A 26,665-nucleotide genomic window follows, 5' to 3' on the forward strand; every position below is an offset into this window, starting at 1 on the left:
TAACAGTGGTCAGATACCCAAGTGTTTATGAAAGTATCTGCTAATTTTGCTGCTATGTTGACAACCTCTGGCTACACACACATGCAGAAGCCATTGCAATTTTTCCTTATGGCAATTTTTACCATAGCATTCACTATTGCAATTCTAACCTTTATGATATGTTGGTAGCACTCATTGCCATGCCGCAGGCAGCAATGTAACAGAGTTTTAAACTATGATAGTCCTCTACAGAGGCAAAGTTCTTTAATATCTGTGTAGTGCTACCCCTCAGGAGCTGCTGGATTTTTGGGTCCCCCTTTGTCTGCACAGCCAGGCAACACAGATTTTCATCAAGCACACGTAGTCAGAGAAACAGTCCAAGGGCTTTGTTTTTGTTATATATTGGGATAAAAAACTTGGATGGAGTTAGGGTGTTTATAGGATGCCCAGAACTTGGTATATGTAGAACTTTGAGGACAACTTCGATAATCCCAGACTTCTAACAAAGATCCCAGACTGTATTCCCTCTGGAATAACTGTACATCCTGGCTAGCTACACGTCTCAATTTGATTTCAGGTACTTTAGTCTTCCCTGAAAATTGTGAGTGCACCTGGCCCCAACTGAGAATTCCCCAAGTAAGGGTGAAGGATAACAGTATGCTGTCCCTCTGAATGCTAGCTGAATATTGCACTTGGCTGCAATCTCCCTTGTAGGCTTTCGGGGGGGGGGGGGAGTGTAGAAAAACTTTGAGGTCCACAAAAACTTAAAAAAAATTTGAGTGGCTACACTGTCTACTTACCACAAAATTCCAGCATGTGTTTTCAGGGGAGATTACATTCAACAGACTGGCAGAGCACTTGAAATACTGATCTCAACTCTGGCACATTAGCAAAAGATTATCCCAAGCAGGAGAGTGAAGATTGGCAGTAGCTGTCCCTCCTGGATAGCTAGCTGGGTATTGCACCTGGATGTCTCTCCCCTATGGGTTGTGGGTGGTGAACAGGTAAAGGTTACTCACTCAGTCCCTTAAAGTCCTGCAGCAGAGATGGTAACTTCTGGTCAGGCTCCTGCGGGACAGGTTCCACTTGCTTGCCAGGATGTCTCATCCAAGCCTGGCTGAAGCTGAAGGGGGTGAAGGTTCTTCTCAGTTTCCTTCCTCCTCTCTCAGCACAACATCTCTCTCTCTCTCTGGCACCTTCTGCTTGGAGGCAGAGCCCCCCAGCACAGAGGTCTCTTCCATGCATTTGGATCCTGGACTTACCCACATGGCCAGGCTCCTGAACATTTATAGGCAAACTCACCACCTTCTGGGCTATCCTCACCCAGGGATCAGTAGAGCTACTGATTGTTCAGGCTTTAATTTCCATCCCTCTGTCCACTAAGTTCTGGAGCTTTCTGGAAGCTTCCAGAAGCCAGGGGGAGATGACAGAGGCTCAGAGCCTGCCAGCTGAACTGTACTTGACCCCAAGTAATCCTGGCTCCACTGAGTACAGTGAAGCATTACTAAGTTTACCTAACCTAATCACACTATGTACACTTGGGGGTGCTACATCAGATTGAGGCATACACGATTTAGCTTAAAGATTTTTAGATATTGTTTAAATGAAATGAAAAAATAAATACATTACAGTAAAATTTATTAAAACTGAATAGTATTTAGGAAGGTCTTTGGTTCTTTGCAGATTCCAATTTGCTTGTATAGTAATCCCAATCTGATATGTTGGAGTCACTAGCTCTGATAAACAACTCTTAGCACCCCTTCCTAGTTTTGATTATGAATGAGAGCTCCAGAGCTGCAAATACATACATTATTTCTACTCCCTGGAGAGAGTGTTACAAAATTAACACACACAATCAAAGGGTCTGAGAGGTGTGCTGAAGGGGTTGAAGAGTATTCTGTTTTGCTTCAGTGGACACCTCCTTACTGCCAACTATTTGAAATGCAGTACATCAATATTTTCATCTGACAAGGTTTGACAAACAATACAGTATTACAAAGAATTCAATTATGATTTGTTAGATAACAAATATGATATGGGTGCTATAAATGTCTCTCTTACCAGTATGAATATGTCTCATCCATCTTCTGAACCTTGTAACAGATGCGTTTGGTGCTTAATTGATTGGCATCTACCCATACAGCAGTGTAATTAATTATTTTTTATGAATTGTGAAATATGAAAAGAATTTGGCTCTGATAGTGAAAAAAAACAGACTCAGAATATACAGTATATTTGCTGAATCCATTCTCCAGACTTAGGAGTCTTTTGAGGACTCTGCTAAAGGACATTTATGACACTGCTACATTACTTCTTAGAGAGTATGTGTTCTGTCAAAGGTGCTTTAAGCTGGTCTGTGGCTTATCAAAATATCTAACCTCTGGTTGCTCACCACAGACATAAGATTTAAATCTGACCACCCCCTTTTCCCAACTTTTGAGTTTTGGGGGAAAAGAAGATTGGTGTTATCTTCAATATTACTCACACATTCACTCCAAACAGTTTGAGGTTCCTCAGACTTCACTGTAATCACAGTTCCTCTTTAACAAGCAATAAATAGGTTATGTAACCATAAGCTTATCGTTTTTCCATGTAAACAATAAAAATACTGTACATTCCCTTTAAATATCCAAGTGCACACTGATACACTGTAATTAAATTTTTTTTAAAAATGTGAAATTACACAAAAATCTGAAAATCACTGCTACTGCAACTGTAATCATTCAGTTGAATCTCCATGGAGAGTCTCCATGTCATGTTGACTTGCAGCGAAATAAATAATGCATTTGTGGCTGTATACCATATGAACTCTCACAGCCAATAAGTGTAATGTGGCAATCTGTATTATGGATATTTGATGTCCTAGCCAAGCATCAGGCTAGGAGGGCCTGCTGATGCACACTGGAGAAGCTATTGCATATCTCAGGCATGTCCTGACATATAGTCTTCCCTCCTGGGAGTTTGCTTAGTGAGAATGCAACTGTAACAAGTTTCATGTTCCCAGGCCTTTGGGCCTAGAGTTTGGAGTGCTGCAAGGATCTCTCCTCCTGGGAGGAACCTTTGAAGATGCTGGCTGCCATGGATGTTCTACTTTGGGCCTATAGGATGCAATCTGCTGTTTTCCCTCACAGTGGAAGTGGTAAGTTATTGACTTAGTGGTCAACACAGAAAGACTTGAAATACCACTAGAACCTCAGTTGTCAAGGAGCTACATTCTATGTTTAAGTTCCCAACCACCATAACCCTGAAAGTTTAGAACCAGAGACTGTGTTCCATGTAGAAACATTTAAGCATTCTGTGCTCCCTCCACCCCACCCCCTTCCTTATTTTCCATTCACTAGTTCAATAAAACTATCAAATCCTAAGTACAGTAACTGGCACCCATTGGTATTTACATCCTAAGACAAGAATCCCTCACAAAGATGAATGCATCTTGGACCTTATTGCCAAATAAGTAGGTTTAATACATTCTTAATGTAGCTATTTGTTAAACAAAGATCAATATTTAGTCACATCTATTGAAGATCAGTACAAACAGTGCTACACAAGCATGAAGCCTTGCTTGAAGATCATTCATTTTGAATTTTAGTACCTTAATGCAATCTGCCTAGTCTGCCTGTTTACTACTATGTCTGAAATTAATTAACATGCCCCTGCACAGATATGTCTTGATAATTTCCCTTACTAGACTACACTGCAGTACAATCAAAACTGCAAGCACATTTTTTTTAATGATAAATGTGGAGATGCTTATTTCCTGCATTTACTTACACGTAGAATCTGAAACAGAAAATCATGAATTTTTAAAAAGGTATATGAAAGAATGTTTTTTGTTTTCTTCTACATTGTCAGATGAAATGCTGTACTAAACTACTTTCTCATTACTGCTAACTTGAATACATTCACGTTAAGCAGTGCATAATTATTGCCTGCTATGTTTTGATTACCAAGGAGCTTCTGTGGAGCCTTAACCAAATTATTTGTTAGTTTATCATCAACAATACACACCATTTCTTTCTTTACCCTGAGATCAGTTTAATGAAAGAAATTATTATTTCATACAGACACTTAAGAAAAAAAAAATCAGCAACCAGTAGCTCGTAGCTACAGTTGTGGCCAAAATTATTCAACCCCCAATGCTGTAAAGGGGTTTAGGGACTATAGTGTACATTTGGAATTGTATTCAGAATCAAATCCTACAAGGACGTTGTAACTACCCAAATGCAACTAAAATGACATCAATTGTTTATGTAATACAGTAGTAAATGGTTCTTATGTGGTTTCTTCATTGCCACAATTATTCAACCCCTTAAAGACTACCACTCTGAAGAACAGAGGTTCATACAGGTGCTTTCCATCAGGTATTGAAAACACCTGTGGATGTCACCGAGCAGCAATCAAGCATAATAAGCACCAATTAGGCAGCTTTAAAATGACTGTGATACTCAGCTCCTTCTAGACATTTACTGGTGTGGTTACAAACATGGTGAAGGCAAGAGAATGGTCCAGGAAGACAAGAGAAGAGGTGATTTCTCTTCACAGGAAGGGCAATGGCTATAAGAAGATTGCAAAGATGTTAAACATACCAAGAGACACCTTAGGAAGCATCATTCGCAAATTCAAGGCAAAGGGCACTGTTGAAACGCTACCTGGTCGTGGCAGAAAGAAGATGCTGACTTCGACTGCTGTGCGCTACCTGAAGCGTAGAGTGGAGAGAAGTCCCCGTGTGACTGCTGAGGAACTGAGAAAAGATTTGTCAGATGTGGGTACAGAAGTTTCAGCCCAGACAATAAGACGCACACTGCGTAATGAAGGCCTCCGTGCCAGAACTCCCAGGCGTACCCCCTTGCTGTCTCCAAAGAATAAGAAGAGTCGACTGCAGTATGCCAAAAGCCATGTGGACAAACCACAAAAGTTGTGGGATAGTGTTCTGTGGACTGATGAAACAAAATTAGAACTGTTTGGGCCCATGGATCAACGCTATGTTTGGAGGAGGAAGAACAAGGCCTATGATGAAAAGAACACCTTGCCTACTGTGAAGCATGGTGGAGGGTCAATCATGCTTTGGGGCTGTTTTGCTTCTGCAGGTACAGGGAAGCTTCAGCGTGTGCAAGGTACCATGAATTCTCTTCAGTACCAGGAGATATTGGATGGAAACGTGATGCAGTCCGTCACACACCTGAGGCTTGGGAGACGTTGGACCTTTCAACAGGACAATGATCCCAAGCATACCTCCAAGTCCACTAGAGCATGGTTGCAGAGGAAAGGCTGGAACATTTTGGAGTGGCCATCGCAGTCACCAGACTTAAATCCGATTGAGAACCTCTGGTGGGACTTAAAGAAAGCAGTTGCAGTGCGCAAGCCTAAGAATGTGACTGAACTGGAGGCCTTTGCCCATGAAGAATGGGCGAAGATACCCGTAGATCGCTGCAAGACACTTGTGTCAAGCTATGCTTCACGTTTAAAAGCTGTTATAACTGTAAAAGGATGCTGTACTAAGTACTAAGATTGAATGTCACTTGGGGGTTGAATAAAACTGATAATGCTGTGAGCACAGAAAAGACATTTGTGGTTATTTCATTATAACTGTTATGTTATATTTGTCTGACCTACAAGTGCCTCTTTAATGTAAATGTAAGCAAGATGACTGAATGATCAAAAGCAATGTCAAACTGGCCAAAACACTCAATTTCAGTGGGGGTTGAATAATTTTGGCCACAACTGTACATTCCATTAATCTGTCCATGCTGCCATGTGATTAGCTGGAAGTATAGTAAATGAAGCAATTTGCTTGAGTTCTGATAGCAAAGTTGGAAGTCATTAAAATTTAAGATTCCAGTGCAGAAGGCGTCTGCAGATCTTCCAGAGGCTCTGCAGTAATTAGCAAAGTAGCTCAATGCTAGTACACCGCCACTTTACTCGTTGCAGTACATGGGGTGGCAGAATGACAGATTATGGCTGTAAAGAGAAAGCAAACAGAGGAAGACAAAGAGTGAGGCAGAAATATGAAACACAAAAGTGCCTAGACCTAATGAGCGCCCTGCAGGAGATCCTAGAGCAGATGACTAGTACACAGTAAGGCCTAGACTTTAGTGTGAATTCCCACTGGGACAGTTTTCAAACATGCGTGCCCTTGACCATTTCTACATTGTTTTAACTATGATCCCAATTCTTTGTGATCTCACATTTCTCATGTAAGAAAATATGCAACTGCATAGAAAATAAAACAAATTTTTTTATGTATTCCTGCATGCTTACATATGCATAAAATGCATAATAAATTAAGTAAAATGAAAGGTGGTCTATCTGAATGTATAGCAGTTTTGTAAACATTGTATTAATTTTTTTATGGTCATAACAAAAAATTAAAATTAAAATTGTCTCTTGTTTTTAGACAGCTAAAGTTTGAAGATTAGTGAAAAAATATTTGTCAGTAAAAAGTACCAGGGATATAACTTACCTGCAATGAAGTATTTTCCACCACCTACAGGCTGGGGGTTTCTGAAGCAATCCTTCCTTCGCCGGTCCCCTTCACAGCTGTGAACTTCTGGTTTTTCATAGGTTAACTCTATGGAGGTGTGTGTGTGTTTTGTGTGTGTGTATGTGTGTGAATATCCCATCCAGAATCTCCGACTTTGTCTTCCTCTTTGACTTTACTGCACCAATCAAAGAAATTCCTCCATTTTTTTTTTCAATGCAAAACATTCTGTGAGTGGAAGAGGCAGATTAATATCAGGATCCCTCTCCCCCACTCACACAACATTTTGTTATCTTTGAAAAGAAAAATCCTGTGAGTGAAGAAGGGGAGTTGGAAGAGGAGGGCATAGTAGGAAAGTCTGGACAGGATCATCACACACGTAGTTAAGCAGATAATCCATGCAGCGCTAGAAGCTCAAAGCTGTGAAGAGGATGAGCATCAGTGAAGGGAAGATTTCTACATGAACCATCAGCCTGCAGAACATTGGATACGCTTCATTACAGATAAGTTATATCCATTGTGCTTTCCCCAATAATATTTTTTCACTAAATTTCACCTTTAATTTTGAAATATTGCATGTTGATATAATGCAGCCTTCTTCCAACCAGCAGAGGGAATTCCAATCTCCTTTACATATTTCGCCATTTTTTAGCTTTCTGCTGGGCTTGACCGCAGTAACTCCTTTACTGTTCTGAGCGTTCAATCTAAGGTTTCTGTCAGACAAAAGTTAATTGTTCTGTACTAAATATTTATTTTAATACATGTTACCTAAGACCATTATAGTTTCCCTCTATTTTTTCCACCTAGGCTAAGACCTTTGGAGACTTTCCAAAGGTAATGGGTTCACGCTAACTGGAGAACTTAGGCAAGGAAGCACCTTTGGCCCAAACATCGTTCATTTGACATTGATAAAAATGTCAGTAGGTATAGAGAAACTGCTAATCTGCATTGTCAGTACTGACACAAATTGCCTTATTATACAAAAACTGCCTATGAAAAAGAGGCAAGCAGGTGCACAGTCTAATATAAAAAAAATAGAGTGAGCGCTCCTGTAAAACAGTAAAAGTAAGCAGCTAATAGCACTAAAGGAGATCACAACCGCCTCAAGTATAAACAAATAAATAAAGTGCAGCGCTAAAAACAACAAGCAGAAAGTTCAATCTAAAAAGTTTGATCTTAAAATTCGTTATCAAATGTTCGTTAATTCATCGATAAAGTAATAAAGTGGGCACAGCTATGAGGAATCCGGAAGAAATGGCAGAAATGCGCACTCACCGACCGCGCATAGGTTATGCGCATGTGTGTATTAAATTCCGCAGATATTGATCTCCCTCAGGAAGGGGTGTCATCAAACGATAGTGTGCTGGGCTCACAGGACCTCCTTAAGATCAGGATGGATCAACCGGGTAAAGACTCCCTCCAGGTGAAGGCTTCCCTCCTCTGGATGTGGTATATATTTGAAGCTGTGTCTGCTGACCCCTCAATGAGGGGCAAAAAGTGGAAGAGTACCCATAGAGTTATTGGTATCAAACTCAGTGCAGGGTAGGTCAGTAATGGTGCTGGCAAGTGCCAAAAAATAAAGTGCAAGAAACAATGTTACTGACCCTGAATAGTAGAGTGGCCGCCAGACCTCCTCGTGGTCTGGGCGGCAATAAGGCGTCACAGGCTGTCAGTTCCTCCTGAGGCCTTTCGTGCTAATGCACATCATCAGAGGGGATACTGACAGGTGCACAGTCTAATGTTCTATCTCCCTGGTTTACAAAAGGAAAATTAAGGTACCTGGGCTCCATGATCATTCACCAGGCCCTAGGCTGCAGCCAGGGAAAGATCTGGTAATACCTGGTAGTTCATAAAGGGTCATACAAAGGACCATTTGAATCTCTATTGTTCACTGTGCATCTATGAGTGTGTTTTCTTAATATGTAGATTTGCTCATGGTAGTCATTAAGTAGTTAAATAAGCATGTGTAGGCATAGAATATATTATTCTATCCAACATGATACTAAATTGTCATGTAGAAATGACAAATAGTCTAAAGACAACAAGGCATCTATTGTCATATAGTGTTGAGGCTCAGTGCTATGTTTTGTATATTTCCAAGGTCCATGAAGTAAAGTGCAAGGACTCTACATACAGACCCACAGATCTGCTGTAGTTATTGAACAATACAATGCAAGGAAGACATGGACCCCCAGACACAATTTGTACTTTTTAATCTTTTATAGGATAATATCTAATAAAACTAAGGAGAAAGTCCTAACAACAATGCAAGCACAGTATAACAGTAGTGAATAATGCATTTTTATGTCAATTCTGTTCTATTGAGTTTTATAGAAAGATAACAAAAACTGCACAAATGCACCAGTATTGACAACATAAAAGTCAATTTGCTCCATAACCAATAAACAGTCCATCAGATCATTATCATTAAGAGGATAGAGACTTAGCTAAAAGCAATGGAAATTTGCAACATAAGTTAGCTCAGACCTACTATTCAAGTAATACACATAAGGTCAAGTAAAGTTATAAAGCTTCACAACAGCAGAGCATTGCCCTGTATATAGATGGTAGATCAACTTAAGGAGCTGATACAAAGCAGAGGGACAAGAAACCCAGTCCTTTTAATATGATTTAGGATGTTCTCAGACCTGAGCTGCCATTTCTGAGTTCTCTAGCCACGGGGACCAGACTTTTTCAAATTTAGAAGGACATCCTCTACTTTTGTAAGTAGCCTTGTACAGAGGAAGAGTGGAATTCTCCAAAGTTTTCCAGCTATTTAAGGTTGGTGGTGCAGTAAATTTCCACTTTAGAACAATTACCTTCCTGGAATAATATTGCAGTATGCCAAGTAAAGTTCGAAGTTGTGCATGCGCTACTTTTGGTGCTGTGTGATTTTATCTCATTCAAAATGAATGGGCTGAAATCGCACTACACAGAACCACATGTGAATCCCACAGGAGCGCACGAGTGGACGTGGTGTGAACAGGCCCTAAATTAATGGATGCCTCATCTCGGAAAAGACATTCCAGGCTTGTAGATGATAAATGTAGTGAGACTGGATGGGAGGTATAAGCATTATTGAAAATAATGAAAAAGGTACCAATTAGGAGGGGTGTATTTAGATTTCAATTCATCAACGGATGGGAATTTGCCATCCAGAAACACATAACTTAAAACTCCTCTAGATGCCAAAACAGCCAGATCTGAAGTCTGAAGGAAGTATTGAAGATTCAGATTGTTCCACAGAGGGATATGTGGAGACCAGTGATATGAGTTAATTAATGGAAGCACCTGAGTTCTATTCCATATTCCTATGAAGACAAGACCGCAGCCTCCACTACAACTGACGTTATCTTTTTTAATATGAGTCAGTTATGGGCATGCAACAGTTGCCCAGCTAAAAAATATTGAAAGAAGTTTGGAAGCTCTAAACTTCAAGAATCGAAAGACTGTCTCAAAGTACAGTAACTAAGCTAAGTCTGATCTTGGTACACTCATGTTCCACAGGAAGGGTGACATTAAAGGGTCCAGCTGTTTAAAAAGGGACAGCAGAATCCAGACATGGGCATTCTTAAGTACTTATTTAAAAAAAAAAAAAGGAAATAACATTTTAATTAGGTTTATCTTTCCAATGAGGATTTCAAGCATCAAACCTGGATTTCATGAGTGGCAGGAGAGTAAGAAATTTAAGTGGATAAAATCTGCTAAATTATTGATCACCTGTACACTGAGATATTTTAATTTAATTGCCCACTGGAGAGGCAGCAACTCATCTTGATCCACGGACAGTAAGGGATCCAGAGGGAGTATTTGAGACTTTCTCCAATTAATTTTGCAGCCTGAGAAGACCGAATACTCATCTAGGGTCGTCAATGCAGACAACAAAGAAAGGTTCAGATTTTGTAGAAATAGAAGTATGTCATCTGCATATAATGCAATCTTCTCCTCTGGTTTATGGAGTACAAGGCCTTTAATTTGGGGATTATTACGAAAAGGGGCAGATATCATATTCCCAATTTTGCTGCCTGAGGGTGTTTATATACAGGTAAGAGGGCAATCCATTGCAGAAAGGAGGGGTGATAGCCCATCTTCTGTAGAACCCCAAGCATGCAGTGCCATGCTAATGAATCAAATGCTTTTTCTATATAGAGAGACACTATCAGCCTGATTCCCACATTTGCACGAGAAGCCTGGATATTAATGAAAAGTTATGCTGATATCAATGGATTTCCTGGGGATAAAGCCCATTTGATCAGAATCCACCAAATCTCCAACATGCCAAGACAAGAGAGTCACCAGAACTTTACTGAGGATTTTCAGATTTATATTCAGGAACGAGATTGGCCGGTATGAGCCATAACACAAGGGATCTTTCTCTGGCTTCTGTTTTAGAACTACAAACACCTGGTACATACATGGAATCATGGAGTGCCTCTCTTCATGAAATTGTGCATATACTGTAGATCACAAAGAGCTGGGGCAAGCTCATCAGCATTTAGCTCATACCAGTCAGAGAGTATGCCTTCGTGAATATACAATTTATTTTAAAAGAATGAGCACAGTTCCATAACTGAGAATTATATAAAGTAATATTTTACCTTGTTTATTTCTTTCTGAAAGCAACATAAAAGCTTGCATGAGTCATGTTTAAAAATTGCATTAATTTAAGATATCTTGCTATGCGCTTGTTATTTTCATTGTAAATTGTACTCATGGCGTCCAAAGGCATACAGCTTAATTACTTGTAATTATAACAAAAAAAAAAATTAAAACTGGATATTATTTACTTTTGATCAAAAGCTGATGTGAATCAAACAAAAGGTTAACTCTTAGTGCTGCAAACTTAGGACTGTTGATTTATTTTGCAGCTTACATTCTGTATCTTAAAGTGTACTACTCCTAATGTAAAATAAAACCCTTTTTATTAAAAATCAGTAATTGAACTGACTATGCCTAGAGGTAAAATCTGGGAGAATAATGTCATCCTTCTGCTGCAGGCAGATGGAATTGTTTCCTTAGTCTCCTTTTCACCAGTGATCAGTCTGTAAAATGTAACTTTGTAGTCAAAAGCTGAGAAAGGTCGAAAGGTGAGAGACTGCAGAGTGGGCTGATATTTGAGAAGTAATTAACATGTAATAAGTGACATGCTTACACTTTGCTTTGCAGATTTTCCGGGACAGACAAGGCCTGTGAGAAAGGTTTGCTTGTGCCGCCTGCACTGGTCCTCTCTTCCATTAAAAGGTCCAGCTTCTGCTGACTGCCAGCAGCCTGCAGCATAGCTACTTTAACCACTTCTTGACTACACTATAGCCGAATGATGGCTACAGAGCCGTCGTCCAGTTATGGGAGGGTGTCATATGACGTCCTCCCAGAATGCACCCCCTGCATGCCCCTGGTGATCTCCATTGGACACAGCTGATCACATGACACCTTAAAAGTGTCAATCACAGTGGCCTTTTACCACATGATCAGCTGTGTTCAATCACAGTTGATCACCATGAAAATACACTTGCCGTTTATCGGCAGTACTTTCCTCACGCTGTGACAGCATGAGGAAAGTACTGCTGATAACTAGCAACTATGAATGGAGACATCTACATTGATAATCAGGGCACTAATTATCAGTTCCCTGATTATCAGTGCAGCCCCAAAAGTGCCCGTCAGTGGCCAACAGTGCTGCCCATCAGTACCCAGCAGTGCTGCCAATCTGGGCCTAGCAGATTTGCCAATCTGTGCCCAGCAGTGCTGCCAATCTGTGCCCAGCAGTGCTGCCAATCTGTGCCCAGCAGTGCTGCCAATCTGTGCCCAGCAGTGCCCCCATTCAGTGCTGCCTATTAGTGCCCATCATTGCCACCTATCAGTGTCCATCAGTGCCACATATCAGTGCAGCCTCATCAGTGCCTCCTCAGCAATGCCCACCAGTGCTGCCTCATAAGTGCAGCCTATCAGTGCCACCCCATCAGTGCCAATCAGTGTTGTCTATCAGTGCCCCATCAGTGCTCCCTATCAGTGCCTAACAATGCAGCCTCATCAACACACATCAGTGAAGGAGAAAAATAATCTGTTTGCAAAATTTTAAACTAAGAAAAACTCTTTTTTTTTGTTTCAAAATGTGCTGTCTTTTTTCATTTGTTTAGCAAAAAATAAAACACCCAGTGGTGATTAAATACCACCAAAATAAGGCTCTATTTGTGTGAAAAAAAATTGTACAAATTTTACATGGGTATAGTGCTGCATGACGGTGCAACTGTCATTCAAAGTGCAACAGCACTGAAAGCTAAAAATTGACCTAGATCTCACACCAGGGTCAATTATTCATTGCTAACACTCAGTGCCATGTGCTTTGTCTTTCGAGTGTACATAATGTAGAGTACGGCGGTACTACATGCAACCCTATGGATTGCTGATCACCCTGTAGCTGATGGACCAGACAATATAAAGAGACATGGGCCCTGAGAAGACCCTGTGCACTCTGACCACTAATGTTATGGAAAAACCCTATTTAAATCCTGTTGCCTTTTCTAAACCACCTCATTATGTACACTGTGCTGCGCATTCCCTATTAGACTACATGTACACTAAGCTGCTTTGTACACCATGCTCTCCTGTCCTCTGGAAAATGTAAAATGCAGCAAAGATGCATGTAGAGGCAGTATCGCATTTAGTCGAGTTTACTCGGGTGTTTATTCATTTATTTGGGCAGAGTACTTGTGTTTTTTGGGCCAAAACATGCAGAAGAATTGCATTCAGGAGAGGATTGTTTAACTGCCCCTACTTGCTGCTAAACTCTAATAAAACTCTGAGTTGAGTTTAAAAGCTTTGACAAAAAAAGCCAAAAACTCCTAAATGCAGGTTTAGGAGCAGCAATATACATGAGGCCTTAAACACTGCTGTATCCTGTATGTTGTTTTGTACATGTACTGTTCCACACCACCCTGTCTGTATTCTGTACTGTACACTCCCTATTCCATGCCACGTCATTCTGCGTGTGGTACTGTACATTCCCTATTCCACACTATCCCATCTTGTGCTCAAAGAAACACAGAGGAGTGAAATCAGAAAAAGACCATTGAATCTACGCTTTGTTGTTCTTTCCTGCAGAGATAGAGAGTTTGTGCAGTACATTTCCTATTTCACACCATCCCATTATGTACACTGTATTGTTTGTTCCGAATTTCACACCTTCTTCAAATGCAGTCCAGTAGTCCAGAGTGTAGTCAGACTGAAGTCAGACAGAACCTATTGCTTAGGCACAGCCTAGAATCTCTGGCCTCGCCTTTTAGAGATGCCAGATGTAGAGACTAGCTTGGCTGTGGTGCAGTTCCAAGGAAGGTCCATTGGATGGTTGAGGCGAACAAGATCCAAGAGATTTATGTCACTTACACTCACCAGCCACTTTATTAGGTAGTGCCAAGAAAATATCCCCCACACCATTACACCACCACCAGCCTGAACCATTGATACAATGCAGGATGGATCCATGTTTTCATGTTGTTTATGCCAGAATCTGACCCTAACATCTGAATATCGCAGCAACCAGTCTGCCCATTCTCTTCTGACTTCTGACATCAACAAGGCATTTTCTTCCACAAAACTGTCGCACACTGGATATTTTCTTTTTTGGACCATTCTCTGTAAACCCTAAAGATGGTCATGCGTAAAAATCCCACTAGATCAGCAGTTTTTGAAATACTCAGACCAGCTAGTCTGGCACCAACAACCGTGCCATGTCCAAAGTCACTTAAATCCCCTTTCTTCCCAATTTTTATGCTCGGTTTGAACTTCAACAAGTTGTCTTCACCACGTCTACATGCCTAAATGCATTGAGATGCTGACATGTGATTTGCTGATTAACAGCTTGTGTTACCAAGCAATTGAACAGGCGTACCTAATAAAGTGGCCAGTAAGTGTATATTTTCCAGGAGAGGGTTGAGAACTAGCTGTCAGCAACTTATGACCCAGGTTATCCACTGGTGGATTGTTGCAGTATCTCAGAAGGTGTAGTCATATTCATATTACTCACGCACTGCTTGTTTTGAATATCCTGTTGATTTCCAAGGACATGTTTCTTCTGTTTTTATCACAAATTTTTTGTATATAGTGTATTTATCACAATACCATCTACCTTATTTGTAATAAAGATGCATAGATATTAAGTATTTTCCAATTTACAAATTATGGCATGTAGTTAGCTGTGTTTGCAGTGGCACTTAAAATTGTTCCTACTATAGTCATCATCTGCATTGCTGTACAATAAAACTTGCAGGATATTGTGGGTGGGAACATTTGTAGTATTTTGATGATGAGGATGGCATGTACAAAGACAACAAGACAAAAACCATTTCAATTGCAATTTCATGTATTTTAGCCATAGTGCAAATAGAATGATCCTGCAAGAAAGTGCTTTACAATTAAGTTGCCTTTTAAAATCAGCTCTTTAAGTCTATGCGTTATGTTCTGAAAAATAGAATGAGCATTCTACAACTACGGTATATTCTGTTGTCCTAATTCATTGGTGATCTCAAGTTTCCAATCTTTATACTGCATATGATGGTATTTGTAGAGCATGGACATGTCCTTGGTTGTTGGCAATTATAAACATCCTACAATCATTTCCATACACAGTACAGAGAAAGTTAGCAAGTTATAGTAAATGTCAAGGCTGTAATCAGGCTGTTTTGTACATTTACTATATAAAAAAAATTAGGTTCTCTAAAGTTAAATAGTATACATAAGTAAAAACATGATCTTTTTTCATGCAGTACACACTTTTTCTCTCCAACAGCATGGGTGTGGCAGAGGTTTAATTAGCTGGGACAAGATTAACTGCTGGGTACACTTTGAAGTATAAACTGTACAATCAATAAATATTTCCAAACCCTATCCATTAGTATTCCTCTCAGTCTGGCTCTGCTATCAATTTCTCAACGTCAGATATTCCCAATGTGCAATTATTTTCTCTTGTTGGAATACATGTTTTATTTAAATAAATAACGCTGGGTTATTGGCCTCCTGGACGTCCCCATCTATGACTTCCATTCAAAGAGTGAAGAAAACCAATGGGGATTTAACACTTGAAGGACTGACGGGCTGAGATCCCCTGCCTTGTGAGACCTTCTGACGAAGCCATGTTTGGCGTAATGCGTAAGGGTGAGGAGCCAGTGTCGCAGTACTAGCTATTGGGATCAGTATGTGAAACTACCACAGCAGAGAGTGACAATCAAATATATGCACGCTTTGATCAAACTGGAGCAGGAGGAGTCCCACAAGTTGCATTTCTCTTAGTGGATTAGTCTACTACCTGACCTTTATCCATCTCTCTGTGTCTTATTTACTAAAGTGTGAACATATGTAAATTAAAATCAGCCCCTGTTCGCTTCATTGAAGTCATGCCAGTGATGTTGAAAAGCTATAGGTACTTCCCCTGTTAGCGGTTGGATATTTTGAAGTTAACACTGGTTCCCTTCCCCTTACTTCACACTTATAGCATAAGTTTACCTACAAAAAAGGCACAAGGGACATTGCTTACCTTCAGTGTGATGTGTCCCTTTTGTCAACATTCTCTATGAATGGAGGGGGTGGACCTTTCAATCATCTATCCGCCCTCATTCAAAGATCCAGTTTCATTCAGAGAAGCTGTAGTAATGGCTCCATGGCTCCTGTGAATGGAAAAGCTGGACAGAAAGGGCAGACACTCTTTATGAAAGCCTGTGACAGCTCCTCAGTTCTATTAACCCCTGTCACACTGGAAGATCATGGTAGCAGGGGTAGGGGGCTTTGAAGGACAAGAAGATTTCTACTGAACGAGAAGACAGAACCACAAGGGACACATCACACTGAGGAAATGTAATGACCCTTGTGCTGATTTTGTAAACTTAGGCTTTAAATACAGGTGAAACTCGAAAAATTAGAATATCGTGCAAAAGTTCATTTATTTCAATAATGCAACTTAAAAGGTGAAACAAATATATGAGATAGGCTCATTACATGCAAAGCAAGATAGTTCAAGCCGTGATTTGTCATAGTTGTGATGATTATGGCTTAAAGCTCATGAAAACCCCAATTCCACAATCTCAGAAAATTAGAATATTACATGCAATCAATAAAACAAGGATTGTACATAGAACAATATCGGACCTCTGAAAAGTATAAGCATGCATATGTACTCAGTACTTGGTTTGGGCCCCATTTCCAGCAATTACTGCCTCAATGCGGTATGGCATGGAAGCTATGAGCCCGTGGCACTGCTGAACTGTAATGGAAGACCAGGATGCTTCAATAGCGGCCGTCAGCTCTTCTGCATTGTTTGGTCTCAGGTCTCTCATCTTTCTCTTGGCAATGCCCCATAGATTCTCTTTGGGGTTCAGGTCAGACGAGTTTGCTGGCCAATCAAGCACAGTAATCCCACGGTCATTGAACCAGGTTTTGGTGCTTTTGGCAGTGTGGGCAGGTGCCAAGTCCTGCTGGAAAATGAAGTCAGCATCCCCATAAAGCTCGTCTGTGGAAGGAAGCATGAAGTGCTCCAAAATCTCCTGGTAGATGGCTGCGTTGACCCTGGACTTAATGAAGCACAGTGGACCAACACCAGCAGATGACACGGCTCCCCAAATCAACACAGGCTGTGGAAACTTCACACTGGACTTCAAGCATCTTGCAGTGTGTGCCTCTCCATTCTTCCTCCATACTCTGGGTCCTTGGTTTCCAAATGAGATGCAAAAATTGCTCTCATCAGAAAAGAGAACTTTGGACCACTGAGCAACAGACCAGGTCTGTTTTTCTTTAGCCCAGGTAAGACATTTCTGACGTTGTTTGTTGTTCAGGAGTGGCTTGACAAGAGGAATATGACATTTGAAGCCCATGTCTAGGATCCGTCTGTGTGTGGTGGCTCTTGATGCACTGACTTCAGCCTCAGTCCACTCCTTGTGAAAGTCCCCAACACTTTTGAATGGCCTTTTCCTGACAATCCTCTCCAGGCTGCGGTCATCCCTGCTGCTTGTGCACCTTTTTCTTCCACACTTTTCCCTTCCACATAACCTTCTATTCATGTGCTTTTGATTCAGCACTTTGGGAACATCCAACTTCTTTTGCAATTACCTTTTGAGGCTTTCCCTCCTTATGGAGGGTGTCAATGATGGTTTTCTGCACAACTGTCAGGTCAGCAGTCTTTCCCATGATTGTGATTCCTACTGAACCAGACTGAAAGACCATTTGAAGGCTCAGGAACCCTTTGCAGGTGTTATGGCTTAATAAGCTGATTAGAGTGGGACACTTTCAGCCTAGAATATTGCACCTTTTCACAATATTCAAATTTTCTGAGATTGGGGATTTGAGGTTTTCATGAGCTGTAAGCCATAATCATCACAATTATGACAAATCACGGCTTGAGCTATCTTGCTTTGCATGTAATGAGTCTATCTCATATATTAGTTTCACCTTTTAAGTTGCATTACTGAAATAAATGAACTTTTGCATGATATTCTAATTTTTCGAATTTCACCTGTACATCATAGTAAGTATAGACTAGAGCAGGGGTCTCCAAACCTTCTAAGCAAAAGGCTAGTTTACTGTCCTTCAGGCTTTATGGGGTCCGGACTGTAACCAGTCGGAGTGGAAAATTCCCCAGTATCAGTGCTCCATCATTGGTTTTGGAGGAATAGTGCCCCATTGTTGATATCATTAACAAAGGGAAAAGGCATATATTTTGTGGAAATATCAGCACATTTTCCGTGAGCCAAATCAACAATGACATTACAAGTTGGCACCAGCGAGACAAAATCACTTTAAAAGTGATATGTGACAGTTTCTATTATTGTCTGATAACATATGCCAAAATAATCAAACACTTATGCCAATATTCTAAATTTAAAATTGCTCTAAAATGTACACCATTAACACAGAGGTGTAACTACTGTAGGGAGGACTGGCAGACAGCAAGGAGTAATACTGCAGGAGGGAGAAGAGAAGTAGATGTGTATGAACAGACAGCACACTACCATCATGCAACAAATTATTGTCTTGGAAAAACTTTCATTTCTTTGCCACAAAAAAATAAAAATTAAGTATTTATACTGAAATTGGTACACATTTCTATGTGTATCAGTCTTTGGTTATTGTTTCGAATGTCTTTAAATTGTGTCAGCATCTTCAAATTTTAGTCACTATACTGTAATTTTTTAATAATGAAAAAATACCAATGGAGGATAAGGATTTTCTTTCATTTGATCTACTTGAATGCAGCCATTAATCTTGAATGCTTGCAAAAGGGTTGCCTTTTTTCTATGTAATATATTGTGGTGTAGCCATCTTTGAAAGTAGTCTGCATATTTTCTTTTTCATTAAGCTTTTATTCCTTTATTTTTATGGGCCAGTAATAAACTAGCTGTCTTAACCACTTGCCGTCCGCCTGCTGTTTATAAACGGCAGGGCGGTGGCACTCCAGGGGCGGGTTGCCATTCATAAACAGCACCCACCATTTCTAGCTGTGCGCGCTCCCTGGGAGCGCGCAGCACCGCGATCCGGTGCCCACTGCCAATCAGTGATCACATGCAAAGTAGTAAGCAAGATGTCACTTCTGACATCATTGCTTACTACGTGTGAAATCTGTGAATGATCACAGAGGTCACATGGTACAAGGCTATTCACAATAGCCTTGTACCATGTGACAAGGTGTGACCAATCACAGCTCACTCAGTATTTCTCAATGGCTGCAAGAATGCAGACAGAGAGAAAGAGAAATGATTGATTTTACATCCTATATGGGTATAAAAGCAATCACTGTGAAAAAAAAAAAAAAATCTTCATCACCCCCCACAAGTAGTACAGTGTCACTAGGGTGACAGTATGTTAAAAAAAAAAAACAAAACATAAATAATAATATAAAAAAATAAAATAAAAATGTAAAATACATTTTTAAAAATTATAAATTTTGGTTATAAACTAATTTGGCTTATTTTTTTTTTTACTAAAAATATAAAGGAATACATTTTGGCCAAGATTTATGATGAAAGATTATTTATTTGCAATATTTTATAAGAAAACACTTTTTTTTCAAAATTTTTGGACTTTTTCATTTACATAGCAAAAAAAATAAAAATCCCAGCGGTGAATAAATACCACAAAAATAAAGCTTTATCTGTCTCAAAAAAAAATGGTAAAAAATTCATATGGGTACAGTATTGCATGACCGCGCAATTGTCATTCAAAGTGTGATAGCGCTGAAAGCTGAAAATTGCCCTGGACAGGAAGGGGGTAAAAGTGGTTTTAAGGTTGCTACATTCAGTCCTTCACTGTATCTATGTAGAAGAAATGTAGCCACCCTTGGAAAGCAGCATTATCATTTAGTGGAGAGTGTAATGTTGGATTAACTAGTAGATTTAGATGGACTTTACATAAGTGACTAACAATTTTTAATCAAACTCCAGCTAACACATATTAAGCAGTTATAGCAATAGTTTGTTTTCCTTTTGGGATTAAAGGTTTTACATAAATGGAGACTAACTATTGTAAGCACCCCTGTCAGTGTTAAATGGTTTGTCTCAACCCTCCAAATGCCACTTTTGCTGGTCAGCTTGGTCTGTTAAAGGAAGAAAAACAACAGACTTACTGGCCAGATCACAATGTAATAACAGTTACATGGGGTGGTTCCGAAAAATAAAGACTTCTGCTCTTCTGCTATAATGCTACTGACAGACTTTATTGTATATTCCATTTTATTTCACTTTAGTACAAATAGAATTATACATGCCATAGTATCACTATAGTACACACCAAATAAGTATATATGTATTTTTCCTTTCTATACATGTCTTTCTCCACTTGACACCAATGTGACATTGTAGGAAGCAGCACTCAGTAACCACATCTGTGTGTCTGGAAGTATCATCAAGTTGGATTAGTTGTTGCTGCTTTTATAACACTTGTCATCAGGGCCATGGATAAGGGGGTACCACCGGTCCTCCTGAACAGGGCCCAGGCCAGCAGGGGAGCCCAGGCAGCTGGGTGAATTAGATGTGGGCATGGAGGGTGACCAGCATGGTAGGGGGGAGGGGAAATTACTGGAACCAATACCTTGTATGGCTCTCTCTGCAGCATCTGAAAGCTGGATTCTTCTCCTCTCCCTCTCTCTGGTTTTCAGCTGCTGCAGAGAGAGCCATGTAGGAAATTGGTTCCAGTAATTGCCCCCCTCCCCCCGCCCACTATGCCGATCCCCCCCGTGCACATCTGATTCACCCAGCTGCCTGGGCCCCCACAGTTCCAGATTCCCTCCTCTCCTTCCCACTGGCAGCTGCAAGCACACAATAGGATCCTTCAGGATAGAGGGTGGGGGGAAGGGTCTGATAAATATGTCACATTAACCAGCTCCTTACTTTCCTTATTGAACACAATGAGTGATCGGTACTGATGACTCACTGTGTTCATTCATAACTGAAGCATAGTAAACGGTGGGGTTTTTTTTTTTTCTTGAAGGGGGCCTTGTCAGGTTGGCTGTATGTGGTCCCGTGATTTCTAACAGCAGCCCTGTTTGTCATCTCTGTATTCTGTATGTAAGTTTCCTTAACAAAATATCACAAGGCATCTAACTTTTATAGTAAAAAGTCTCAGCTCTTGAGGACTTTCACATTCCACAAACTTTTTTCCTGCATCTTATAATTGACTTCACTTTATCAAACATACAAGGCTGGTTTGTTATAAAAAAAAATGTCACTTTTACTCCATTGCAGAAATGTATGTAGAATGTTGTTAATCCATCATGTGGTTTAAAAGTATTAATTAAGATCTTAGAAAATGAGTAGAAGAAATGAAAGATTTACATTTTCAGAGAAAGTTACTGCAATAGGCCTGATTTTCGAAGGCTGTATGTTTTCTTGCCAGTCCATCAATTTCATGCAATATAGCAGTTATTTTAATTTACTAAAGTTAAATACAGTGAACACATATGCTAATCACATGTATGCGTAGGTATACTGGATTCAGGATTATATGCATGCATATTCACAAAGGTTGAGCACATAGCCCCATGCTTGGAATAGCCTTGTGAAATGTGTTATGTGTTCAGAAGTAGTAGATTTTATTTATATCTAATAGTTCATTTTTCTTTAACCGCTTCCTGACCTCCCTATAGCAGAACTACTGCTACAAGGGAGCAGGGCTGCGCAAAAGCACGTGTGTATATATACCTGATTTTGCATTTACGGCTAGGGGGCACCGGGTTCTGGCCGAAGATTCCCCTACGGCACCCGGCAATCGACGAGTATGACTGACAGTAACAGCGGTATGTTTCCATAACACACACAGCACACAGTTAACCCTTTGATTGCCCCAGATGTTAACCCCTTCCTGCCCAGTGTCATTCGTACAGTGTCAGTGCTTTTTATTAGCACTGATCACTGTATTAGTGTCATTGGGATGTCAGTGGCAGTTAGTCAGTTCCCCCCAGTGTCAGAATGCCCGCTGCAGTCCCGCTATAAGTCGCTGATCACCGCCATTACTAGCATAAAAAAATTCCAGTATATATGCACATCGCCATTTGTAGACGCTATAACTTTCATGTAAACCAATTAATTTACATGTATTGGAATTGTTTTAGCGGAGACATGTAGCACAATACATTTGGCCTAAATTTATGATGAAATCTAATTTTTTTTATTTTTTTTTTACTGGATCTATTTTATAGCAAAAAGTCAAAAATATTGTTTTTTTTCAAAATTGTTGGACTTTTTTTGTTTATAGCGCAACAAATTAAAAACGCACAGGTGATCAAATACCACTGAAAGAAAGCTCCATTTGTGGGAAAAAAAGGACATAAATTTAATTTGGGTGCAGTGTTGCATGATCGCGCCATTGTCAGTTAAAGTAATGCAGCGCTGTATCGCAAAAAATGGCCTGGTAAGGAAGGGGGGTAAATCCTCTGGAGGGAAAGTGGATAATTATAGTGTAAAACACTAAAATCGTTTAATAAACAGAGCAGCCATTAGCATGGGCATTCATTAGTATGAGCATCCATTTGAACATATGCTCACCGCCAGCTGAATTTTTGCAAAAAACAACTTGCTAAATTTGCACACAAAAAGGCAATGTACATGTAGGCAATGTTGTACTGCATTTTTAATACCCTTATGCTGAAGACTTTCAGCCTGCACTGGTGCTATTTATATGTATACAAGTCATTGTGTGCAAGAGGTAGTGAATGGATGCAAATCTGTGCAAATGTATGTTTGCTCCATTGAAATCAATAAAGCTGGCATCAGACATTCAAATCTTTTAACATTATTTTTGGGTATTGTTTGCAAAGGTACAATTTTTCATTATTATACTTGATTATTATGCAATGTATTTAATCTAAAAAAAACCTGTTATTTATTCTATACTTATTTGATTTTGCACAATTGTTTTTCCTGTTTTAACACATTTTTAGAAAAGCTTTGAGCAGGAAATTATGCAGAGTAAAATACTGCTTACTTTGTTATTTTGTTAATTGATCATTGATAAAAAGCTTGATTTCAAAAATAGTGCAGTGGTTCTGTTTTCAAGGCAAAGAGCATTACAATTGCTGGCCCTCCCTGTCCATATGAGTTTGTCTTCAGTAAATCAGAGCCAGGTTGAGACTTTGAGCCATATTCTCCACATTAAGTGAAGTTAAAGAGGAAACAGTAACACAAGAATTATAGTGATTGGGCAAATTGAATTGATTACACTTTAAGCCTTGGTGGTAATCTCTTCATGGCCCTCAAGTGATGAAGACCACAGATATTCATGACTGTTTTTGTGTGACATCATCTCCTCTCTGCACTCTCTTTTTCGTTATCTAGTCCTTTTATATCTGGCTGAGACCTTCTTCAAATAACAGTCATGAGCACAAAGGAGGACTCCTGTTTTTTTTCACTGCATACTGCATCAGTTGTCAAAAAGTTTCAACTCTTCCTAACCAATATTCCAAAATTGAACCATCATTAAATGATTCATAGACTGTGGCCAAAATGGGCTTACAACTAGGTTGACAAGCAAACAACATTTTAACATACACAAAGCTCCCAGATGGAGCACTGCTTCATTATCAATCTAAAAGTGAACATTACATTAATAGAAATTGGATATTAAATAATGAAAAGGTTACTTGTTCCAGACATTTCCACCAATTAGTAATACAAGGTTAGCTGGAAGGGTTTTTCCTTTTTCAGTGAAAGTACAAATTACTATTTGCAAAGCCATTCATTTTCAGTTTACTGTATTCAGATGAGAATAAACTTGCTTAGTTGCCATGAGCTATTGCATTTTCCTCTGCCTTATTAAATATGCTTGTATGTTTACAGTGTGCTGCCAGTAACCCATAGCAACCAAACAGATTCCAATTTAATGTAGTCAGATTAGTTAAAAGATCATTCTTGACCGGTTGGTATGGCTACTCTGCTTTGCAAGGTTTTAGAAATCCACCAGTACTTTTGGAATATCGTTTTCTATTTTGGGCTTTTGTTATTTCAAAAATGTAATAAAGACAACACTAAATATTTAAAAAAGATCATTCCATACTTGTAATGATACAAATTAGCAGTGTTTCCCAGAAAATATCTAAATAGTCTCTGTGAAACAGGCGTTGCCTTTTTCATTTTTCTCTACTCCCTTTTGGGACCTCTTGTGAAATGATATCATCCTCAAAATACCAGACCTCAATTATATTAATATCTGAAGTGCTCTTGTGTTCAATTTGACAACATAATGTACATTATCCATGCCTTTTCACTGCAAGATATATTTTAATGTATCTAATCTTGTGTTAGAAATACCTGCACAGATGGCTGTGAAAATAGAACCACAACCAAACTTTTGTAATGACAATTTCGATTTTTGACTTTGTATTTCAAAAACGTAATAAAGATGATTAAATATAAACACAACTTCATAACTTTGATATTGTATTTAGAGTACCAGTTTATCGAATGCTCTGTAAATTGAAATATATTTTGGTACAACTCAATAAATTGGCATGTAACTTCCTTTTAATGACAGTAATACTCTAATCATTATGTCAGAAAGAATTAGTTATAAACACATACAGCTTGTTTAAGCAGCTTGTGCAATACAACAGCCATACTGTAACCCTCTCAAAGTATAACAATAGCCACCTTTCATAAAGGCAAATTATTTCGATGAATAACCCACTACAATAGCCAATTTTTCTGTACTGTTCTATTATTTTCCAGCTATTTTTTTTTTCATTTCTTTGCACTACCCAACATAAAACACAGATGCATGCTGTTACACAACATAGCTATTTATGCAACATTCATCTGTACTGATAAAATATAGATGGATTGAGAAAACATGGCAATGAACAGTGCAAATGTTCAAAATGAATTTTATGGCACATTGGTTTAGTGAAATGTAGCATATCCCTAAAATACAGAAGTCGTAATACATATCCATACATTAACCAATACGTAATAGCGGCGTGTGTAAAACCTCAACTGCCATGCATTCAATTTGTACAAGTTATGCAAACTGCAATATCTAATCCATTGCTCTCATTCAGCAGTCATCAGTCATTGTTTTAACTATGCTTAACATTCTTACTAGTTGACTTTGCACCCCATCTTTGGTCTTGGAAATATGTCTAATAATCTCCAATGAAATAAAAGTCGTACCAATGCATATGTACTACTTATTGTTCTATTTGCCTACATAATACTATTAGTAAATCCTGGCACTTATGATGACAGAAGTTTATAGAACAGTGAAGTAAACCAATTAAAAATACTGGGATAGTAGTAAATATTCTTGTAGTATAGATAGTAATACAGCTCTCTTACTTGTTCTGCCTTTAGGTCCCAGGATGTAAACAGAGGTATTCCAGTAGGGGTAGAAGAGTTCTGAAGCTGACAGGGCTGGTAGGAGGATAGAAAGAAAAGAAGTAGGGTTTAAGGGAAAAACATTCCTAGTGCCTCTCAGTTACGAGAGCAGCAGACTTGGTTATGTTTTCTGAATGGAGCTTTGATTTTGAAAAGTGAATAGGTCACTGAATAATCAGGATCAGCCCTGTGCAATGAACATCCCTGAAGCTAAGAAGAGTGACCATCACATTCTATGTACTTTCAGAACTGCACAAGAGACTGGAATTCCTAGGTTTGTAAGCATGTGATCCAACTCCCAAGCCTGTGTGATAGACGGTGTGCCCTGCTGGCAGGCAGACAAGGCAATCATGAAGTTGCTGCTGGGGTGAGAAAAGTACACCTCTGATGTGTAAACAGTGAGTAGACCCTTAGACCTTTGCAGTAATAACAAACTGTAATATTTATACAAGCTGTGTTATAAATTCTTCTAAAACATTTCATAGGACCTTGTACACATCATTTAATAAGATTTCCAAGAAGTAAGTATTCTGATGTCTACTTGATATTTAGAAAACTGGAGCGAAAGTGGAGTGTTTTCCTACAGAAAATAGTCTGGTTTCTTCTTTTATTTTTTCATCTAATTTGGAGAAGGCAGCCGCAAAATGAGAATAAAAAATAATAATAATACAAATGTTTACCCTACAAATTACTATATTTTAAACATTTAGGGCTATTTACCCTTGATGTGTTGGGCTGAACTGGTCTGCCCTGCCCAATGCAGTCCAAATACATATACCAAAAATGAGTGTGCTGTCCCATCAAGAAAAATAAAAATGACAAATTAGATTTAAAGTGCCACTAGGCAGATAATTAGTCAAAAACTCAAAATAAAGTTCACAAGTGTAAAATTACTACAATATATAAATGAATATAAAATAAAATAAATGAATGTCATAAATAATTTAAAAGTGCATGCCCAAAGGCTGTAAAATTGGTTAAATGAATTAATAACAAATACTAATACATGCTCAAGGTCCATAAAGTGTTGCCAAAGGGTACTGTGAACATTGCAAGCTGTGTAATCTCAGAGTGTCCCCACACCAGGGGCGGACTGACAACTCATGGGGCCCCCGGGCAATAGGGGATCATGGGTCCCCTGTGTCCTTGTCCAAACTCAAGAAAGCCTATGAAAAAGGTACCAGGGGCATCTCATGGGGCCCCCTACCGACCCCGGGTCCTCGGGCAGTGCCTGAGTTTCCAAATGGTCAGTCTGCCCCTGCCCCACACATCAAAGTCTTCAAACTCCCTCCTAAGCTATAAGAGGTTAAAGCAGCTCATCACAAACGCATCCACAGTTTCTACCTCTTAACAGCTCCAATAGCAC

At 39.4% G+C, this 26,665-nt stretch overlaps 1 protein-coding gene across 1 annotated transcript in view; it reads right to left on the reverse strand.

Annotated features, from left to right (window-relative positions):
- OCA2 (OCA2 melanosomal transmembrane protein) overlaps window positions 1–25,554 on the reverse strand; it is a 444,033-nt gene extending 418,479 nt beyond the window's left edge. Inside the window, exon 1 of the mRNA XM_089693490.1 lies at window positions 25,261–25,554. The gene's annotated coding sequence lies outside the window, so the exon portion shown is untranslated. The remainder of the gene's footprint in view (window positions 1–25,260) is intronic.
- Between the last annotated feature and the right edge of the window lie 1,111 nt (window positions 25,555–26,665).

The sequence above is a fragment of the Staurois parvus genome, unplaced genomic scaffold, assembly GCF_062004578.1.
Source record: "Staurois parvus isolate SC_StPar_1 unplaced genomic scaffold, SC_StPar_1.0 ptg000634l, whole genome shotgun sequence".
NCBI classification, from domain to species: Eukaryota; Metazoa; Chordata; class Amphibia; order Anura; family Ranidae; genus Staurois; species Staurois parvus.